Consider the following 20,570-nt stretch of genomic DNA (forward strand, 5'->3'; position numbering starts at 1 on the left):
AGAGACTAGTCAAGGACCATATCACCTCTACCCTACCTGACACCCTAGACCCACTCCAATTTGCTTACCGCCCAAATAGGTCCACAGACGATGCAATCTCAAAATGACTAAAATGTCAAATGCAAATGTTTTACATACAGATCTCATATTACTGTACTGAATTATTTTTTTAAAATGTTTTAAATATAGATGTCACAAATGTATCATTTGTACAGTTCTTTATTTCAAAAGTAATTATTTGTTACACTGACCTGTGTGAAACCTAGCAGTACTACTTATTTCTCTGAGAGTAAAGTGGATATATAGCATTTAGCAAATACAACATGATTATTTGTCTCTCTGAAATGAAACCATCAAGTGATAGACATGTATTTGTTTAAAATCTGTCATTGAAAAACCCAATGCAATGATTAGACGGTGAAAAAACACGTAACTTCATCATTTGTTTAGACAATAAAAGCTAATTGGTCAACATTTCTGAAAATGGATCTACGGTATAGTGTTTTGGATTGAAACTCTTAATTGTTCAGATGGGCGATGAAAATAAACATACAAAAAGGAAAACTACAAACAGGCATGGCCAAACGAAAGTCTCAAAACCAAATGAAAGGTCTCATGGCCACCAAACAAACCAGCAGCCTCACGGCTCTGCCAGCTGGGACCCTGACTGACGATTACCTTAATTGCCTGCACTTGATGTCCTTTTCATGGCTACCTGGCAGAGCAATGCTCTTGACCAGGTTGGTGCTGCCACCTGGGGATGGAGTTTGGAAGTGTAACCTGGTAGTGTGTTGCCTAACTGTGTGTTAACACTAACCTAAACCCCATATCATAACAACTGTATGTGCTAATATGCGTCTGCTGGTATATTGAGGCCATCTTTGAATGCACGTTATTTTCTCAAACTCTTTAGGGACCACGGTGAGGAGTCCAAAAACCACATTTGGAGTAAATCCGGCCTTTAGTCCATGGAAGAGGATTTTTTATGATTATTGTAAGCATTAGCGTTACATAGTAAAAAAAAATGTGTTGTTAATAGTTTCCTTATACACTGTGTGAACAAAACATTAAACACCTGGGCAGCACTTAAAATACACCCTATCCCCTCAAATTAAGTGGACACTTCTGATGACGTATCATGACGTCTGACAGGTATACACTTGCAGGGCAAGGGGCGAGTGAGGAAGGAATGATTTTTTAAATGGACTAACTGGAATTTCCAACCTTTTTTACATTAGTTTTTACTTACACTTGTATGTTGACTCATCCATATTGACGTTGAGGTTTTAAGTTTTGGCGGAATTTTCTTAGCGGATGTAAAATCATCGCGGATTGAATTATGGGGCATTTTAGGCCCCAAAGTGAACATAATTGTACACCCTTAAACTCGATCAAAAACGAGGGCTGAGGGGCTTACGTTGTGAACTTCCCTTGTTTGGCTAATCGTTTAGACCGACGTCCAAGATGGTGACGGGAATTCCCCCAAGGGCATAAGGCGAGGGTAAGTGGAAGAGGGTGTGTCTTTTATGAGTTTGAAACACAGCCCTGCTCTTTCCATGACATAGACTGACCAGGTGAATCCAGGTGAAAGCTATGATCCCTTATTGATGTTGCCTGTTACATCCACTTCAATCAGTGCAGATGAAAGGGGGGAGACAGGTTAATGAAGGCTATTCAAGCCTTGAGACAATTGAGACATGGATTGTGTATGTGTGCCATTCAGATTGACGGTGCATTCGGAAAGTATTCAGACCCCTTGACTTTTTCCACATTGTGTTAAGTTACAGCCTTATTCCAAAATTGACTTGTTTTTTCCCCCTCATCAGTCTACACACAATACCCCATAATGACAAAGCACAATATTTATTTTAGAAATTGTTGCAAAATAAAAAACTAATTAAAAAGTGAAATATCATATTTACATAAGTATTCAGAGCCTTTACTCAGTACTTTGCTGAAGCACATTTCGCAGCGATTACAGCCTTGAGTCTTCTTGGGTATGATCCTACAAGCTTGGCACCCCTGTATCTGTGGAGTTTCTCCCATTCTTCTCTGCAGATCCTCTCAAGCTCTGTCAGGTTGGATGGTGAACAATGCTGCACAGTTATTTTCAGGTCTCTCCAGAGATGTTATCGATCGGGTTCAAGTCCGAGCTCATGCTGCGCCACTCAAGCACATTCAGAGAAGCCACTCCTGCATTGTCTTGGCTGTGTGCTTAGGGTCGTTGTTCTGTTGGAAGGTGAACCTATGCCCCAGTCTGAGGTCCTGAGCACTCTGGAGTAAGTTTTCATCAAGGATCTCTCTGTCCTTTGCTATGTTTATCTTTCCCTCGTTTTTGACTAGTCTCCCCATCCCTGCTGCTGAAAAACATCCCACAGCATGATGTTGCCACCACAATGCTTGACCATTTAGGCCAAATAGTTCAATCTTGGTTTCATAAGGCCAGAGAATGTTCTTTCTCATGGTCTTAGAGTCATTTAGGGGCCTTTTGGTAAACTCCAAGCAGTCTGTCATGTGCCTTTTACTGAGGAGTGGCTTCCGTCTGGCCACTCTACCATAAAGGTCTAATTGGTGGAGTGCTGCAGAGATGGTTGTCCTTCTGGAAGGTTCTCCCATCTCCACAGAGGAACTCTGGAGCTCTGTCAGAGTGACCATCGGGTTCTTGGTCACCTCCCTGACGAAGGCCCTTCTCCCCGATTGCTCAGTTTGGCCAGGCGGCCAGCTCTAGGAAGAGTCTTGGTGGTTCCAAACTTCTTCCATTTAAGAGTTATGGAGGCCACTGTGTTCTTGGGAACCTTTAATACTGCAGACATTTTTGGTACCCTTCCCCAGATCTGTGACTCGACACAATCCTGTGTTGGAGCTCTACAGACAATTCCTTCAACCTTATGGCTTGTGTTTTGCTCTGACAACTGTTAACTGTGGAACCTTATATAGACAGGTGTGTGCCTTTCCAAATCATGTCCAATCAATTGAATTTAAGACAGGGTGACTCCAATCGAGTTGTAGAAACATCTCAAGGATGATCAATGGAAAGGGGATGCACCTGAGCTCAATTTAGAGTCTCATAGCAAAGGGTCTGAATACTTATGTAAATAAGTTATTTACGTTTTTTATTTTAATTAATGTGCAAAATATTTGAAAAAACTTTTTCCGGTTTGTCGTTGTGGGGTATTGTGTGAAGATTGGTGAGGGAAACATTTATTTAATCAATTTTAGAATAAGGTTGTAGTGTAACAAAAGGTGGAAAAGGAAAGGGTTGGAATACTTTCTGAATGCACCGTATATCTAGTAAAATGTCAGATATCCGGAAATGTATAGATAAAGATATCCCCTGATATTGACCCTTTTCGGCCAGTGTTGGAGTCAACATGGGCCAGCATCTCTGTAGAACACTTTCGACACTTTGTAGAATCCATGCCCTGACTAATTGAGGCCGTTCTGAGGGCAACAGGGAAGGTGTTAGGAAGGCGTTCCTAATGTTTTGTACACTCAGTGTATTTCAAGATGTCAAAGCCAAACGTAACATGGTTCTTTATGTTATTGTTGTGGATGACTTTAAAACGTTTCTAGTTGATAGACCTTTATGAAGTTGCTTTAAAAATATTTAAATGGACATGCAAAATCTGATTTCCTGATTTATCAATACCTTAGGCTCTGCCAGCTGGGACCCTGACTAATGATCACCATAATTGCCTGCAACTGAAGCTTATTAAGGTATCCTGGAAGAGCAATGCCCTTGAGCCGGTTGGTGCTGCCACGTGGGGATGGAGTGTGGACGTGTAACCTGGTAGTGTGCAGCCTAACTGTGGGCTAACACTAACCTAAACCCCATATCATAACAATTGTTAACGTGCATATTGCCTGTCTCTTTATTTTTCTAACCTGTGACTGTTGGCTTCTGGCTGCCCCGTCCTGCCTTACCATGCACCCCAATCTCTTTGTCAAAGTGGTACCACCTAATCAGTGCCTGACAGAATCCTATACTGACATTTTCCACTTCATGGTAAAATGTGGGGAGGGTTCATGAGCATGTGTCCTGCATTCTCACTTTTTGTTATTGCAATGAAGATGTCCCTTACAATTCTATTGAGTAGCATGTCTTGGAAAAGAGTGAGAGAAGCAAAGGTAGGGACAAAGGGAATGAGAGAATAGAGGAGTGTGTTAGTGTGTGTATAACAGAGAGTATGGGTTGTGGGAGGAGGTGGTGTAACTAAATCAGGGTTCTCCAACTGGCGGCCCACGGGCCGAATATGGCCCAAATGTGATTTGATTTTATCTTCTTTTAAAAGACTATAAAAATCACCAGCAAATCAGCTGCACGTGATTTTAATTTTGGAAATCTGTTCCAAAGTATTCCCACGCATAATAGAGAGATATTTATGTGATCATATACAAATGTAAGCAAGGATTGAAAGGATTATGTTTTAGTCAAATATTATATCTGTTTGTTCTTCCTGTGGTCAATTTGCAGTCTATAAATGATTTGTAATTATATTCCAGTCCCCTGACCATCCGCTCAAGAAAAAAACAGCCCGCTGCTGAATCCAGTTGATGATCCGTGCCCAAGATTAACAGACAGCTTTCTTGTACTGCTGTATAATTAGCCCACTAGATTTATGACCCTCCTCTGTCACTCACAAGGGAGATCTCTAATTACCCCCCCCCCCCCACCCTTAACCCTTAAAACAGCTGGGACTCATTCCAAACAAGACCGCCCCAAAGGTTTCTTCTCTGGAGAAATGTCATTAACTGCTCTCTATTCTCTGTGTTCCACTGTCAAGGGGGTAACGAGGGTTGGGTTTAACTTTGGCAATGCCCTGCATCCTTGGCCACCCATGTACACTGGGCCCTGGGCCGTTAACGGGATTGCAGCCCTAAGAAGTTTTAAGTACTATATGCTAGTAGTATATGATACTGTGTACACAAACCTGAATCCTATGGGCCTTTCCTTGTGATGGAGTAGATGGTGTTTCAAAAAATGTAACTGATGATCGCATGCAATAACAATTGGGTATGATAATCCATGACATTGATCCCTGGCCACAACTGACTAATGTGTTTGTGAGGCAAATGCACAGTGTGTTGATACGTTTTCAGTGTCAACGAGACTCCCACAGCTCCCACATATATCAATGTGTGTTTTATTTCGTAGGAGCACTTTTGAATTGAATGATTGATGAAGAATTACTCATAATATATACACTGAGTCTACAAAACAGGTGACCATGGGAAATGCTATGATCCCTAATTGATGTCAATGTCACTTAAATCCAATCAGTGTAGATGAAGGGGCGGAGACAGGTTAAAGATGGACTTTTAAGCCTTGACACAATTGAGACATGGATTGTCTATGTGTGCCACTGGGAGGGTGAATTAGGCAAGACAAAATACTTAAGTGTCTTTGAATGGGGAATTGTAGTAGGTGCCAGACGCACTGGTTTGAATGTGTCAAGAACTGCAGTGCTGCTGGGGTTTTCTACGCTCAACAGTTTCCAGTGTGAATCAAGAATGGTCCACCACCCAAAGGACATCCAGCCAACTTGACACAACTGTGGGAATCACTGGAGTCAACAAGGGCCATCACCGCTGCGGTACGCAAAGGGGGGTGCAACTCAATCAGGAGGTTTTCCTAATGTTTTGTACACTCAGTGTATGTTTTAACAGACTGTTACTTGCAGTGGTGTAAAGTACTTTTTGTGGTATCTTTACTTTACATTACTATTTATATTTTTGACAACTTTTACTTTTACTCCACTACATTCCTAAAGAAAATAATGTACTTGTAACGACGTTCTTCTGTTGAAGGAGGAGCGGACCAAAATGCAGCGTGGTGGTTACTCATGTTTATTAATGAAAATACGACTAGACATGAAATAACTGAATGTACAAAACAACAGACGGACCGAGAAAAACTATACAGCCTATCTGGTGAAAATTAAACACAGAGACAGGAACAATCACCCACGAAACACTCAAAAAAATATGGCTGCCTAAATATGGTTCCCAATCAGAGACAATGAAAATCACCTGACTCTGATTGAGAACCGCCTCAGGCAGCCATAGACTATGCTAGACACCCCACAAAACCCCAAGACAAAAACACACCACAATAACCCATGTCACACCCTGGCTTGACCAAATAAATGAAGATAAACATAATATATTTCGACCAGGGCATGACAGTACTTTTTACTCCTTACATTTTCCCTGACACCCAAAAGTACTCGTTACAATTTGAATGCTTAGCAGGACAGGAAATTGGTCTAATTCACGCACTTATCAAGACAACATCCCTGGTAATCCCTACTTCCTCTGATCTGGCAGACTCACTAAACCCAAATGCTTTGTTTGTAAATTATGTCTGAGTGTTGAACTGTGCCCCTGGCTAGCTGTAAATTTTAAAAAAGAAAAGAAAATCATGTCATCTGGTTTGCTTAATATAAGACATTTTAAATGATTTATACTTTGACATTTGATACTTAAATACATTTAAACCAAATACTTTTAGACATTTACTCAAGTATTATTTGACTGTTTTACTGTTTCTTTTAAGGTTTCTTACTTTTTCTGTCCCTGGCTACTTGGTTTGTTTAATTTTTAAAAAGACATTTAAACATCATAGAGGTCATGAGTTATGGTTTATCAAAATATGTATCTCTAATATGGTCATATTGGCAGGAGGTTAGGAAGTGCAGCTCAGTTTCCAACTAATTTTGTGTGTCAAACCTTGATCTGTTTCACCTGTCTTTGTGCTTGTCTCCACCCCCCTCTAGGTGTCACCCATCTTCAAAAACAAATCAAATCAAATGTATTTGTCACATACACATGGTTAGCCGATGTTAATGTGAGTGTAGCGAAATGCTTGTGCTTCTAGTTCCGACAATGCAGTAATAACCAACGAGTAATCTAACCTAACAATTCCAAAATGACTACCTTATACACACAAGTGTAAAGGGATAAAGAATATGTACATAAAGATATATGAATGAGTGATGGTACAGAACGGCGTAGGCAAGATGCAGTAGATGGTATTCAAGTACAGTATATACATATGAGATGAGTAATGTAGGGTATGTAAATAAAGTGGTATTGTTTAAAGTGGCTAGTGATATATTTTACATCAATTTCCATCAATTCCCATGATTAAAGTGGCTGGAGTTGAGTCAGTGTGTTGGCAGCAGCCACTCAATGTTAGTGGTGGCTGTTTAACAGTCTGATGGCCTTGAGATAGAAGCTGTTTTTCAGTCTCTCGGTCCCAGCTTTGATGCACCTGTACTGACCTTGCCTTCTGGATGATAGCGGGGTGAACAGGCAGTGGCTCGGGTGGTTGTTGTCCTTGATGATCTTTATGGCCTTCCTGTGACATCGGGTGATGTAGGTGTCCTGGAGGGCAGGTAGTTTGCCCCTGGTGATGCGTTGTGCAGACCTCACTAGAGAGCCTTCTGGAGAGCCTTACGGTTGTGGGCGGAGCAGTTGCCGTACCAGGCGGTGATACAGCCCGACAGGATGCTCTCGATGGTGCATCTGTAGAAGTTTGTGAGTGCTTTTGGTGACAAGCCAAATTTCTTCATCCTCCTGCTGCACCTTCTTCACGATGCTGTCTGTGTGGGTGGACCAATTCAGTTTGTCCGTGATGTGTACGCCGAGGAACTTAAAACTTACTACCCTCTCCACTACTGTCCCATCGATGTGGATAAGGGGGTGCTCCCTCTGCTGTTTCCTGAAGTCCACAATCATCTTCTTTGTTTTGTTGACGTTGAGAGTGAGGTTATTTTCCTGAAACCACACTCCGAGGGCCCTCACCTCCTCCCTGTAGGCCGTCTCGTCGTTGTTGGTAATCAAGCCTACCACTGTAGTGTCGTCTGCAAACTTGATGATTGAGTTGGAGGTGTGCATAGCCACGCAGTCATGGGTGAACAGGGAGTACAGGAGAGGGCTCAGAACGCACCCTTGTGGGGCCCCAGTGTTGAGGATCAGCGGGGTGGAGATGTTGTTGCCTACCCTCACCACCTGGGGGCGGTCCGTCAGGAAGTCCAGTACCCAGTTGCACAGGGCGGGGTCGAGACCCAGGGTCTCGAGTTTGATGACGAGTTTGGAGGGTACTATGGTGTTAAATGCTGAGCTGTTGTCTGAGCTCTTGTCCAGATGGGTTAGGGCAGTGAGCAGTGTGGTTGAGATTGCATCATCTGTGGACCTATTTGGGCGGTAAGCAAATTGGAGTGGGTCTAGGGTGTCAGGTAGGCTGGAGGTGATATGGTCCTTGACTAGTCTCTCAAAGCACTTCATGATGACGGAAGTGAATGCTACGGGGCAGTAGTCGTTTAGGTCAGTTAATTTAGCTTTCTTGGGAACAGGGACAATGGTGGCCCTCTTGAAGCATGTGGGAACAGGATAAGGATTGATTGAATATGCCCGTAAACACACCAGCCAGCTGGTCTGCGCATGCTCTGAGGACGCGGCTGGGGATGCCGTCTGGGCCTGCAGCCTTGCGAGGGTTAACATGTTTAAATGTTTTCCTCACATCGGCTGCAGTGAAGGAGAGTCCGCAGGTTTTGGTTGCGGGCCGTGTCAGTGGCAGTGTATTGTCCTCAAAGCGGGCAAAAAAGATATTTAGTCTGCCTGGGAGCAAGACATCCTGGTCCGTGACTGGGCTGGTTTTCTTTTTGTAATCCGTGATTGACTCTAGACCCTGCCACATACCTAGTGTATTTATACCTTTGTTCTCTGTTCGTCTGTTGCCAGTTAGCTTTGTTTCGTCGAGCCTACTAGTGGTTTTCCCATGCGCCTGGCTTTCGTTCTCTACTTCCTGTTTTCTAGCTTTCCCGGTTTTGACCATTCTGCCTGCCCTGAGCCTGCCTGCCGTTCTGTACCTTGTCACACCACCCTGGATTACTGACCTCTGCCTGCCCTGACCCTGAGACTGCCTGCCGTTGTGTACCTTTCTAACTCTGCTCTGGATAGCCAGTCTTCTCTTGAGAGCCAGGTCTGCCTACGATGGCCTCTCTCAATAGGAAGGCTATGCTCACTGAGTCTGTACATAGTCAAAGCTTTCGTTTAATTTTGGGCCAGTCACAGTGGTCAGGTATTCTGCCACAGTGTACTCTCTGTTTAGGGCCAAATAGCATTCTAGTTCTCAGTTTATTTTGTTAATTACAAAACACATTGGAAATAATTATCTTTTTGTTTTCTCATGATTTGGTTGGGTCTAATTGTGTTTCTGTGCTGGGGATTTGTTGGGTATGTTTGTGTTTTGTGAACAGAGCCCCAGGAACAGCTTGCTTAGGGAAATCTTCTACAGGTTCACCTGTCTGTAGGTGATGGCTTTGTTCTGGAAGGTTTGGGAATCGCTTCCTTTGAAGATGTAAAATTTTACATTTCTTTTATGGATTTTGATATTTATTGGGATCAGCCTAATTCTGCTCATCTTGCGTTATTTGGTGTTTTACATTGTACACAGAGGATATTTTTCCAGAAGTCTGCATGCCGAGTCTCAATTTGGACTTTGTCCCATTTTGTGAATTCTTGGTTGGTGAGCGGACCCCAGACTTCACAGATATAAAGGGCAATGGGTTCTTTAACTGACTCAGGTATTTTTAGCCAGATCCTAATCGGTATGTTGAATTTTATGTTCCTTTTAATGGCGTAGAAGGCCCTTCTTGACTTGTGTCTTAGATTGTTCACAGCTTTCCTGGAAGTTACCTGTGTCGCTGATGTTTAGGCCGAGGTATGTAATAGTTTTTTTTTTAATGCTCTAGGGCAACGGTGTCTAGATGGAAATGTGTCGTCCTTTTTTGAAATAACATTATTTTTGTCTTACTGAGATTTACTGTCGGGGCCCAGGTCTGACACAATCTGTGCAGAAGATCTAAGTGCTGCTGTAGGCCCTCCTTGACTGGGGACAGAAGCACCATATCATGAGTTTAGGCATTTGACTTCAGATTTTAGTAGAGTGAAGCTGGGTATTGCAGATTGTTCTAGTGCCCTCGCCAAATCGAGGCGAGGGCACTAGCTTATTTCTATCACATTCTGACCTTAGTTCATTTTTTATGTTTTTATTTTAGTTGGTCAGGGTGTGAGTTGGGGTGGGCATTCTATGTTGTTTTTCTATGTTTTGTTCTGTTATATTTCTATGTGTTTGGCCTAGTATGGTTCTCAATCAGAGGCAGGTGTCAGTCGTTGTCTCTGATTGGGAGCCATATTTATGTAGCCTGTTTTCTATTGTGCTTTGTGGGTGGTTGTATCCTGTGTTAGTGTTTTCACCATACGGGACTGTTTCGGTTGTTTGTTTGTACTTTTGTTATTTTGCTCAGTGGTCTGTTGATTTATTAAATATATCATGCAGACCACGCTGCACATTGGTCTGATCCTTGCTACTCCTCCTCTGTAGAAAGGAATTCCGTTACAATTTCCATAAGTACTGTGGCAGGCCAGGGGAGTCAAAAGTGAAACTCACAGTAAAATAAGACAGCGGGAGACCGTTTTACGATGCTCAAAATAAAGTTGTTTAATAAACGTTGGGGGGAAGGGGAGAAATACAACTCAAAGGTCTCTCAAGTAACGAGTGGGTCACTGTGTCCATCGTGGTGGCTCCTCTGACTGCCTGTGTTAATGAACAAAACAGAGAGAGCGATGAGTCTGGGGGTTTCAATACATACTCTCAACTTGCACCCGGTGGTGTGCTACCCGGGAATAGGTCCTCTTCCTCGGGGCAAAGAAAAGGAAGAATGAGAGACAAGTGAGTCAAACATTGCCTAGTATCTTCTTTGGTGTCTGATTGAAGTGCTTATCATACTCACTCCAGTTATTCTGAGGTCTACAGTGGCAAGAAAAAGTATGTGGACCCTTTGGAATTATCTGGATTTCTGGATAAATTGGTCATAAAATTTGATTTGATCCTCATCTAAGTCACAACAACAGACAAACACAGTGTGCTTAATCTAATAACACATAAATTGTTGTATTTTTCTTGTCTATATTAAATACATAATTTGAACATTTGAAGTGTAGGTTGGAAAAAGTATGTGAACCCATAGGCTAATGACATCTCCAAAAGCTAATTGGAGTCAGGAGTCAGCTAACCTGGAGTACAATCCTTGAGAAGAGATTGGAGATGTTGGTTAGAGCTGGCCTGCCCTATAAAAAACACTGAAAAAATTTGAGTTTGCTATTCACAATAATCATTGCCTGATGTGAACCATGCCTCGAACAAAAGAGATCTCAGGAGACCAAAGATTAAGAATTGTTGACTTGCATAAGGCTGGAAAGGATTACAAAAGTATCTCTAAAAGCCTTGATGTTCATCAGTCCACAGTAAGACAAATTGTCTATAATTGGAAAAAGATCAGCACTGTTGCTACTCTCCCTAAGAATGGCCATCCTGCAAATATGACTGCAAGAGCACAGTGCATAATGCTCAATAAGGTTAAGAAGAATCCTAGGGTGTCAGCTAAAGACTTACAGAAATCTCTGGAACATGCTATCTCTGTTGACGAGTCTATGATACGTAGAACACTAAACAAGAATGGTGTTCATGAGAGGACACCATGGAAGAAGCAACTGCTGCATGTCTGATGTTTGCAAAAGAGCACCTGGACGTTCCACAGAGCTACTGGCAAAATATTCTGGGGACAGATGAAACTAAAGCTGAGTTGTTTGGAAGGAACACACAACACTATGTGTTGAGAAAAAAAGGCACAGCACACCAACATCAAACCTCGTACTGTAGTGAAGCCGTCTCTAGAGTAATGCAAGGTCTCTTTCATGATCATGTGAAACGTCAATTGCTATGGCAATGCTGGGATTGGTTTTTCAATTATGTTAAAGGTAATTATGATGCAACTATGATGGTGATACGATATGGATTACAATTATCATCATGAATATTAAGGCTATACACACTACATGTTACACACAGACACTAAACCATGGAAATTGGCAGAGTTATTATTTATTTGGACATCACACATTATACTCTTATAGTCTTACTCTTATACAGACATAGTACACACTCTCACTATAACACATCCAATATCATACACATCAACCTACTCAGATTTGTTACACACATAATATCTTGTCTCAATATTCTAACATCTGTGGCATTGGCTCACAGGCAAACAGGCAAGGGAATAAAACAAATATTGCTAGAACCTATTTCTTGAATTATAAATATCAGACATTTGAAAGCTCTAGTTTTGACCTTCATAATACCTCTGATAGCAGTCATTTTACAAGCACTAATTATGGTAAATTTAGACTGAGAATAGGATCTAGTTATGGTAAGGGGTGAAATAAGTATAGCCAGTTATAATTGTAACGGTTTAGCAGATTATAAAAAAGAAGATCCATCGTTACATGGCTTAAAGAAAAGGAGTATAACATATACTGTTTACAGGAAACTCACTCTACAGTCGTGGCCAAAAGTTTTGAGTATGACACAAATATTCATTTTCACAAAGTCTGGTGCCTCAGTTTGTATGATGGCAATTTGCATATGCTCCAGAATGTTATGAAGAGTGATCAGATAAATTGCAATTAATTGTAAAGTCCCTCTTTGCCATGCAAATGAACTAAAACCCCCAAAAACATTTCCACTGCATTTCAGCCCTGCCACAAAAGGACCAGCTGATATCATGTCTGTGATTCTCTCGTTAACACAGGTGTGAGTGTTGATGAGGAGAAGGCTGGAGATCACTCTGTCATGCTGATGGAGTTCGAATAACAGACTGGAAGCTTCAAAAGGAGGGTGGTGCATGGAATCATTGTTCTTCCTCTGTCAACCATGGTTACCTGCAAGGAAACACGTGCCATCATCATTGCTTCGCACAAAAAGGGCTTCACAGGCAAGGATATTGCTGCCAGTAAGATTGCACCTAAATCAACCATTTATCGGATCATCAAGAACTTCAAGGAGAGCGGTTCAATTGCTGTGAAGAAGGCTTCAGGGCGCCCAAAAAAGTCCAGCAAGTGCCAGGACCGTCTCCTAAAGTTGATTCAGCTGCGGGATCGGGGCACCACCAGTACAGAGCTTGCTCAGGAATGGCAGCAGGCAGGTGTGAGTGCATCTGCACGCACAGTGAGGTGAAGACTTTTGGTTGGATGGCCTGGTGTCAAGAAGGGTAGCAAAGAAGCCACTTCTCTCCAGGAAAAACATCAGGGACAGACTGATATTCTGCAGAAGGTACAGGGTTTGGACTGCTGAGGACTGGGGTAAAGTCATTTTCTCTGATGAATCCTCTTTCCGATTGTTTCGAGCATCCTTAAAAAAAGCTTGTCCGGAGAAGACAAGGTGAGCGCTACTATCAGTCCTGTGTCATGCCAACAGTAAAGCATCCTGAGACCATTCATGTGTGGGGTTGCTTCTCAGCCAAGGGAGTGGGCTCACTCACAATTTTGCCTAAGAACACAGCCAAAATAAAGAATGGTACCAACACATCCTCCGAGAGCAACTTCTCCCAACCATCCAGGAACAGATTGGTGATGAACAATGCCTTTTCCAGCATGAAGGAGCACCTTTCCATAAGGCAAAAGTGATAACTAAGTGGCTCGGGGAACAAAACATATATTTTTTGGGTCCATGGCCAGGAAACTCCCTAGGTCCCATTGAGAACTTGTGGTCAATCCTCAAGAGGCAAAATCCCACAAATTCTGACAAACTCCAAGTATTGATTATGAAAGAATGGGCTGCCATCAGTCAGGATGTGGCCCAGAAGTTAATTGACAGCATGCCAGGGTGGATTGCAGAGGTCTTGAAAAAGAAGGGTCAACACTGCAAATAATGACTCTTTGCATTAACTTCATGTAATTGTCAATAAAAGCCTTTGACACATTTGAAATGCTTGTAATTATACTTCAGTATTCCATAGTAACATCTGACAAAAATATCTAAAGACACTGAAGCAGCAAACTTTGTGGAAATTAATATTTGTGTCATTCTCAAAACTTTAGGCCAAAACTTTTGACTGTACATCCTTAGATGAAGTTGCGTGGAAAAAGGAATGGTGAATTTTTTTAATTTCATGGTCAAAGGAACTCAAAAGGTGTGATGATATTAATTAACATAAATTCCGATCTGAATGTGCAAATAGTCAGGAATTATTCGCAAGGAAGTTGGATCCTTTCGAATATGAAAGTGTACGGAAAAGAGATCTGACTCAATAATCTGTATGGTCCAAATCAGGATGATCCAGACTTCTTCAAAAACATTTATACCAATTTATTGAACTTACAGGCAACAAATGATCTAATCATTATGGTAGGAGACTATAACACAGTGTTAAATACCTCAATGGAACGTAAAGGTAATCACTCTACAAACTATCATCACCGTGCCCTTAAGGAAATCACAAATATTATGGACACTTTAGAAATAGTGGATATTTGGAGACTTAAAAAAACCCTGACCGAGTGAGATATACATGGAGGAGACTTAATCAAGCTAGTCATCTTGACTACTTTCTTGTCTCTTTCTCTCTTGCATCAAAGGTTAAAAAAGTTTTGATAGGAGACAGAATGCGATCGGATCATCATCTAATGTCACGTTCTGACCTTTATTTCCTTTGTTTTGTCATTCTTTAGTATGGTCTATGCGTGAGTTGGGGTGGGCAGTCTATGTTTGTTTTTCTATGATTTTGGGATTTCTATGTTTCGGCCTAGTATGGTTCTCAATCAGAGGCAGGTGTCATTAGTTGTCTCTGATTGAGAATCATACTTAGGTAGCCTGGGTTTCACTGTTTGTTGGGGGGTGTTTGTTTCCGTGTCTGTGTTTTTCACCACACGGTATTGTTTAGGTTTTTCGATCGTTTCATGTTTATTGTTTTTGTATCAGTTGTGTTCATGTTGAGTATTTCTTATTAATTGAACCATGGACACTTATCACGCCGTATATTGGTCCTCCGATCCTTCTCGCCTCTCCTCTTCAGACAAAGAGGAGGAAAACCTTTACAGAAACACCCACCAACCAAGGACCAAGCGGCGTGGTAACAGACAGCGGCAGCAGCCGCAGCGGCCAGCATCACAGGACTCCTGGACATGGGAGGAGATTTTGAACAGAGAAGGACCCTGGGCACAGGCTGGGGAATATCGCCGCCCCAAAGCAGAGCTGGAGGCAGTGAAAGCTGAGTGGCGGCGATGTGAGGAGGCAGCACGGCAGCGCGACACGTACGAGAGGCAGCCCCCAATTTTTTGGGAAGGGGCACACGAGGTGTGGGGCTAAACCAGGTAGCAGACCTGAGCTCACTCCTCGTGCTTATTATAAGCAGCGCGTTACTGGTCAGGCAACGTGTTAAGCGCACGGTGTCGCCAGTACGTGCCCATAGCCCGGTGCGCTATAGGGCAGCCCCCCGAGAGTGTCATGCGAGTGTGGGCATCCAGCCAGGGCGTATGGTGCCTGCTCAGCGTGTCTGGTCACCGGTACGCCGTTTCGGTCCAGGGTATCCTGCGCCGGCTCTGCGTGCTGTGTCTCCGGGGTGCTGGGAGGGTGCAGTGCGTCCTATGCCTGCGCTCAGCTCGTGCTGGGCAAATGTGGGAGTGGAGCCTAAGGGAGAGGTGCGCGTAGTGGCACTAGATCTCCCGTGCTTACCGACAGCCCGGTTCAACCTGTGCCTGCACTCTGGAGGGTCCGGGCTAGAGAAGTTATCCAGCCTGGGGAATGGTGCCAAGGCTGCGCACCAGAGCTCCAGTGCTCCCCCACAGCCCGGTCCTTCAGGTGCCTCCTCCTAACACCAAGCCTCCTGGAGGTCTCCCCAGCCTGGTGGGCCCTTTGGCAGCCCCACGCACCAGGCTGTCTCTCTGTCTCCTCCCTACAGGTGTTCCCGTCTGTCCAGAGCGGCTAGAGTCTCCCGTCTGTCCAGAGCTGCTAGAGTCTCCCGTCTGTCCAGAGCGGCTAGAGTCTCACATCTGTCCAGAGCTGCTAGAGTCTCCCGTCTGTCCAGAGCAGCTAGTGTCTCCTGTCTGTCCAGAGCGACTAGAGTCTCCCGTCTGTCCAGAGCTGCTCGAGTCTCCCGTCTGTCCAGAGCTGCTAGAGTCTCCCGTCTGTCAGGAGCCGCCAGAGCCGCCAGTCTATAATGAGCCGCCAGAGCCGCCAGTCTGTATGGAGCCGCCAGAGCCGCCACTCAGCATGGAGCCGCCAGAGCCGCCAGTCAGCATGGAGCCGCCAGAGCCGCCAGTCAGCATGGAGCCGCCAGAGCCGCCAGGATCTGCCAGAGCCGCCATTCAGCCAGGATCTGCCAGAGCCGCCATTCAGCCAGGATCTGCCAGAGCCGCCAGTCAGCCAGGATCTGCCAGAGTCGTCAGCCAGTCCGGAGCTGCCCCTCAGTCCTGAGCTACCCCTCAGTCCAGAGCTACCCCTCAGTACTGAGCTGCCCCTCAGTCCCGAGCTGCCCCTCAGTCCCGAGCTGCCTCTCAGTCCCGATCTGCCCCTCAGTCCCGAGCTGCCCCTCAGTCTCGAGTTACCCCTCAGTCCCAAGCTACCCCTCAGTCCCGAGCTGCCCCTCAGTCCAGTGGAGCCATTTAGAAGGGTCGCCGTGTTTAGGAGGCCACGGAGGCGGACAATGAGGCGGAGAAAGACTGTGGTGAAGTGGGGTCCATGTCCCGCGCCAGAGCCGCGGACAGACGCCCACCCAGACCCTCCCCTATAGGTTAAGGGTTTTGCGGCCGGAGTCCGCACCTTTGGGGGGGGGGTATTGTCACGTTCTGACCTTTATTTCCTTTGTTTTGTCATTATTTAGTATGGTCAGGGCGTGAGTTGGGGTGGGCAGTCTATGTTTGTTTTTCTATGATTTTGGGATTTCTATGTTTCGACCTAGTATGGTTCTCAATCAGAGGCAGGTGTCATTAGTTGTCTCTGATTGAGAATCATACTTACAGTGCCTTGCGAAAGTATTCGGCCCCCTTGAACTTTGCGACCTTTTGCCACATTTCAGGCTTCAAACATAAAGATATAAAACTGTTTTTTTTGTGAAGAATCAACAACAAGTGGGACACAGTCATAAAGTAGAACGACATTTATTGGATATTTCAAACTTTTTTAACAAATCAAAAACTGACAAATTGGGCGTGCAAAATTATTCAGCCCCTTTACTTTCAGTGCAGCAAACTCTCTCCAGAAGTTCAGTGAGGATCTCTGAATTATCCAATGTTGACCTAAATGACTAATGATGATAAATACAATCCACCTGTGTGTAATCAAGTCTCCGTATAAATGCACCTGCACTGTGATAGTCTCAGAGGTCCGTTAAAAGCGCAGAGAGCATCATGAAGAACAAGGAACACACCAGGCAGGTCCGAGATACTGTTGTGAAGAAGTTTAAAGCCGGATTTGGATACAAAAAGATTTCCCAAGCTTTAAACATCCCAAGGAGCACTGTGCAAGCGATAATATTGAAATGGAAGGAGTATCAGACCACTGCAAATCTACCAAGACCTGGCCGTCCCTCTAAACTTTCAGCTCATACAAGGAGAAGACTGATCAGAGATGCAGCCAAGAGGCCCATGATCACTCTGGATGAACTGCAGAGATCTACAGCTGAGGTGGGAGACTCTGTCCATAGGACAACAATCAGTCGTATATTGCACAAATCTGGCCTTTATGGAAGAGTGGCAAGAAGAAAGCCATTTCTTAAAGATATCCATAAAAAGTGTCATTTAAAGTTTGCCACAAGCCACCTGGGAGACACACCAAACATGTGGAAGAAGGTGCTCTGGTCAGATGAAACCAAAATTGAACTTTTTGGCAACAGTCCAAAACGTTACGTTTGGCATAAAAGCAACACAGCTCATCACCCTGAACACACCATCCCCACTGTCAAACATGGTGGTGGCAGAATCATGGTTTGGGCCTGCTTTTCTTCAGCAGGAACAGGGAAGATTGTTAAAATTGATGGGAAGATGGATGGAGCCAAATACAGGACCATTCTGGAAGAGAACCTGATGGAGTCTGCAAAAGACCTGAGACTGGGATGGAGATTTGTCTTCCAACAAGACAATGATCCAAAACATAAAGCAAAATCTACAATGGAATGGTTCAAAAATAAACATATCCAGGTGTTAGAATGGCCAAGTCAAAGTCCAGACCTGAATCCAATCGAGAATCTGTGGAAAGAACTGAAAACTGCTGTTCACAAATGCTCTCCATCCAACCTCACTGAGCTCGAGCTATTTTGCAAGGAGGAATGGGAAAAAATTTCAGTCTCTCGATGTGCAAAACTGATAGAGACATACCCCAAGCGACTTACAGCTGTAATCGTAGCAAAAGGTGGCGCTACAAAGTATTAACTTAAGGGGGCTGAATAATTTTGCACGCCCAATTTTTCAGTTTTTGATTTGTTAAAAAAGTTTGAAATATCCAATAAATGTAGTTCCACTTCATGATTGTGTCCCACTTGTTGTTGATTCTTCACAAAAAATACAGTTTTATATCTTTATGTTTGAAGCCTGAAATGTGGCAAAAGGTCACAAAGTTCAAGGGGGCCGAATACTTTCGCAAGGCACTGTAGGTAGCCTGGGTTTCACTGTTTGTTGGGGGGTGTTTGTTTTCGTGTCTGTGTTTTTCACCACACTGTACTGTTTTGGTTTTCGTTCGTTTCACGTTTATTGTTTTTGTATCAGTTGTGTTCATGTTGAGTATTTCTTATTAAAAGAACCATGGACACTTACCACGCTGCATATTGGTCCTCCGATCCTTCTCGCCTCTCCTCTTCAGACGAAGAGGAGGAAAACCTTTACATCTAACTGGCATTCACATAACTCTCATAGATTTTCCACATGGATGGGGATATTTGAAATGTAATCAAAGTCTACTGGACGACAACTTATTTTTTAACTAAGACAAAATTATTCATAACTGAACTTTTCCAGTATAATATAGGTAAAAACAAATCCCCTTATTGTTTGGGATACTTTTAAATGTACCGTCAGGGGTCATTCAATTCAATGTTCATCAATAATTTAAAAGAAAGCTGTTTCTGGCTAAAGAGACAAGAGGGAAATCCATGAACTAATAGTACAGGTAGATAGCAATAAAAATGACACTACAGAGACACAAAATAAGTTAGAGGAAAAACAAAAAGAACTTGAGGAACTTATTCAAGAACGATCTAATATAATCTACTCCAAAAATAAAGCAAACTGGATGGAATATGGAGAAAAATGCACAAACTTCTTCCTGAATCTCTAATACAGGAACGCTAAGAAAAATAATTTGCAAAAACTTGTTACTCATTCTCCGAATTATATTTTAAAAGAGGAAGCTAATTATTTTAGGCAGATGTTCTCTTTTCCGTCTCATCCTTTCCCACTGAATGAAGATTATGGTAAGGAATTCTTTCCAAATAATATAAAAAATTGAAAATTAACAAATGTACGGAAAGATCAGTGCGAAGGCCAAATTACAGAGGAAGAACTTTTTGAGGCTATTAAATCCTTTCAGCCTGGAAAAACCCCAGCTTGATGGCATACCGGTAGAGGTATATCAAGTATTTTTTGATATACTAAAATCTCCTTTGTTTTAGATTGTTTTAACTACTCCTATAGAAATGGTAGTCTGTCAGGTACTCAGCAGGAAGGTCTGATTTCTCTATTATTTAAACAAGACCCAGATGGCAAATATAAAGACCCAGTCTATCTAAAAAACTGGAGGCCCCTTACACGTCAATGTTGTGATGCAAAAATACCAGCAAAATGCATAGCACTCAGAAATAAAAGGGTTTTACCAGGTATTGTTCATCCTGATCCTGTTCATCCAGACAGGTTTTTTACATGGACGATACATTGGAGATAATATACGACAACTGCGAGAAATAATAGAACATCATGAAACATGTAAGAAGCCAGGAATGGTATTTATAGCGGATTTTGAAAATGCATTTGATAAAGTAAGACTGGATTTTATTTATAAATGCCTGGATTTTTTCAATTTTGGTAATTCTCTTATAAAATGGGTAAAAAATAATGTATAGCAACCCCGGGTATAAAACAGTAAATAACAGCTATTTCTTAGAGAGTTTTGAATTGTCAAGAGGAGTTAAACAAGGGTGTCCGCTGTCACCATATCTATTCGTTACGGCCATTGAAATGCTAGCTATTAAAATCAAATCCAATAACAACATTAGAGGATGAGAAATCCAAGGCTTAAAAACAATGGTGTCCTTGTATGCCGATGACTCAAGTTTTATATTAAGTCCGCAAGCTAGATCCCTGCAATGTCTCATTGAAGATCTAGATAACTATTCTGTAGTCTCTGGACTAAATCCTAATTATGATAAGTGTACAATATGTACAATGTATTGGATCTTTAAAAAATACAACTTTTACATTACCCTGCAGTTTACCTATAAAATGGGCTGATGGTGAAGTAGACATACTCGATATTCATATCATAAAACATATAAATAAGCTCTCCACAATGAATTTCAGTAGAAAACTTCTAATAAAAGACAAGATCATGCAACCATGGGGAGGTAAATACCTGTCTATTTATGGAAAAATTGCCCTCATTAGTCATATCTCAGTTTACTCACTTACTTATGGTGCTGCCTACTCCTGATGATTCATTTTCAAATCATATGAGC

This window comes from Oncorhynchus masou, chromosome 9 (genome assembly GCF_036934945.1).
Source record: "Oncorhynchus masou masou isolate Uvic2021 chromosome 9, UVic_Omas_1.1, whole genome shotgun sequence".
NCBI lineage: Eukaryota > Metazoa > Chordata > Actinopteri > Salmoniformes > Salmonidae > Oncorhynchus > Oncorhynchus masou.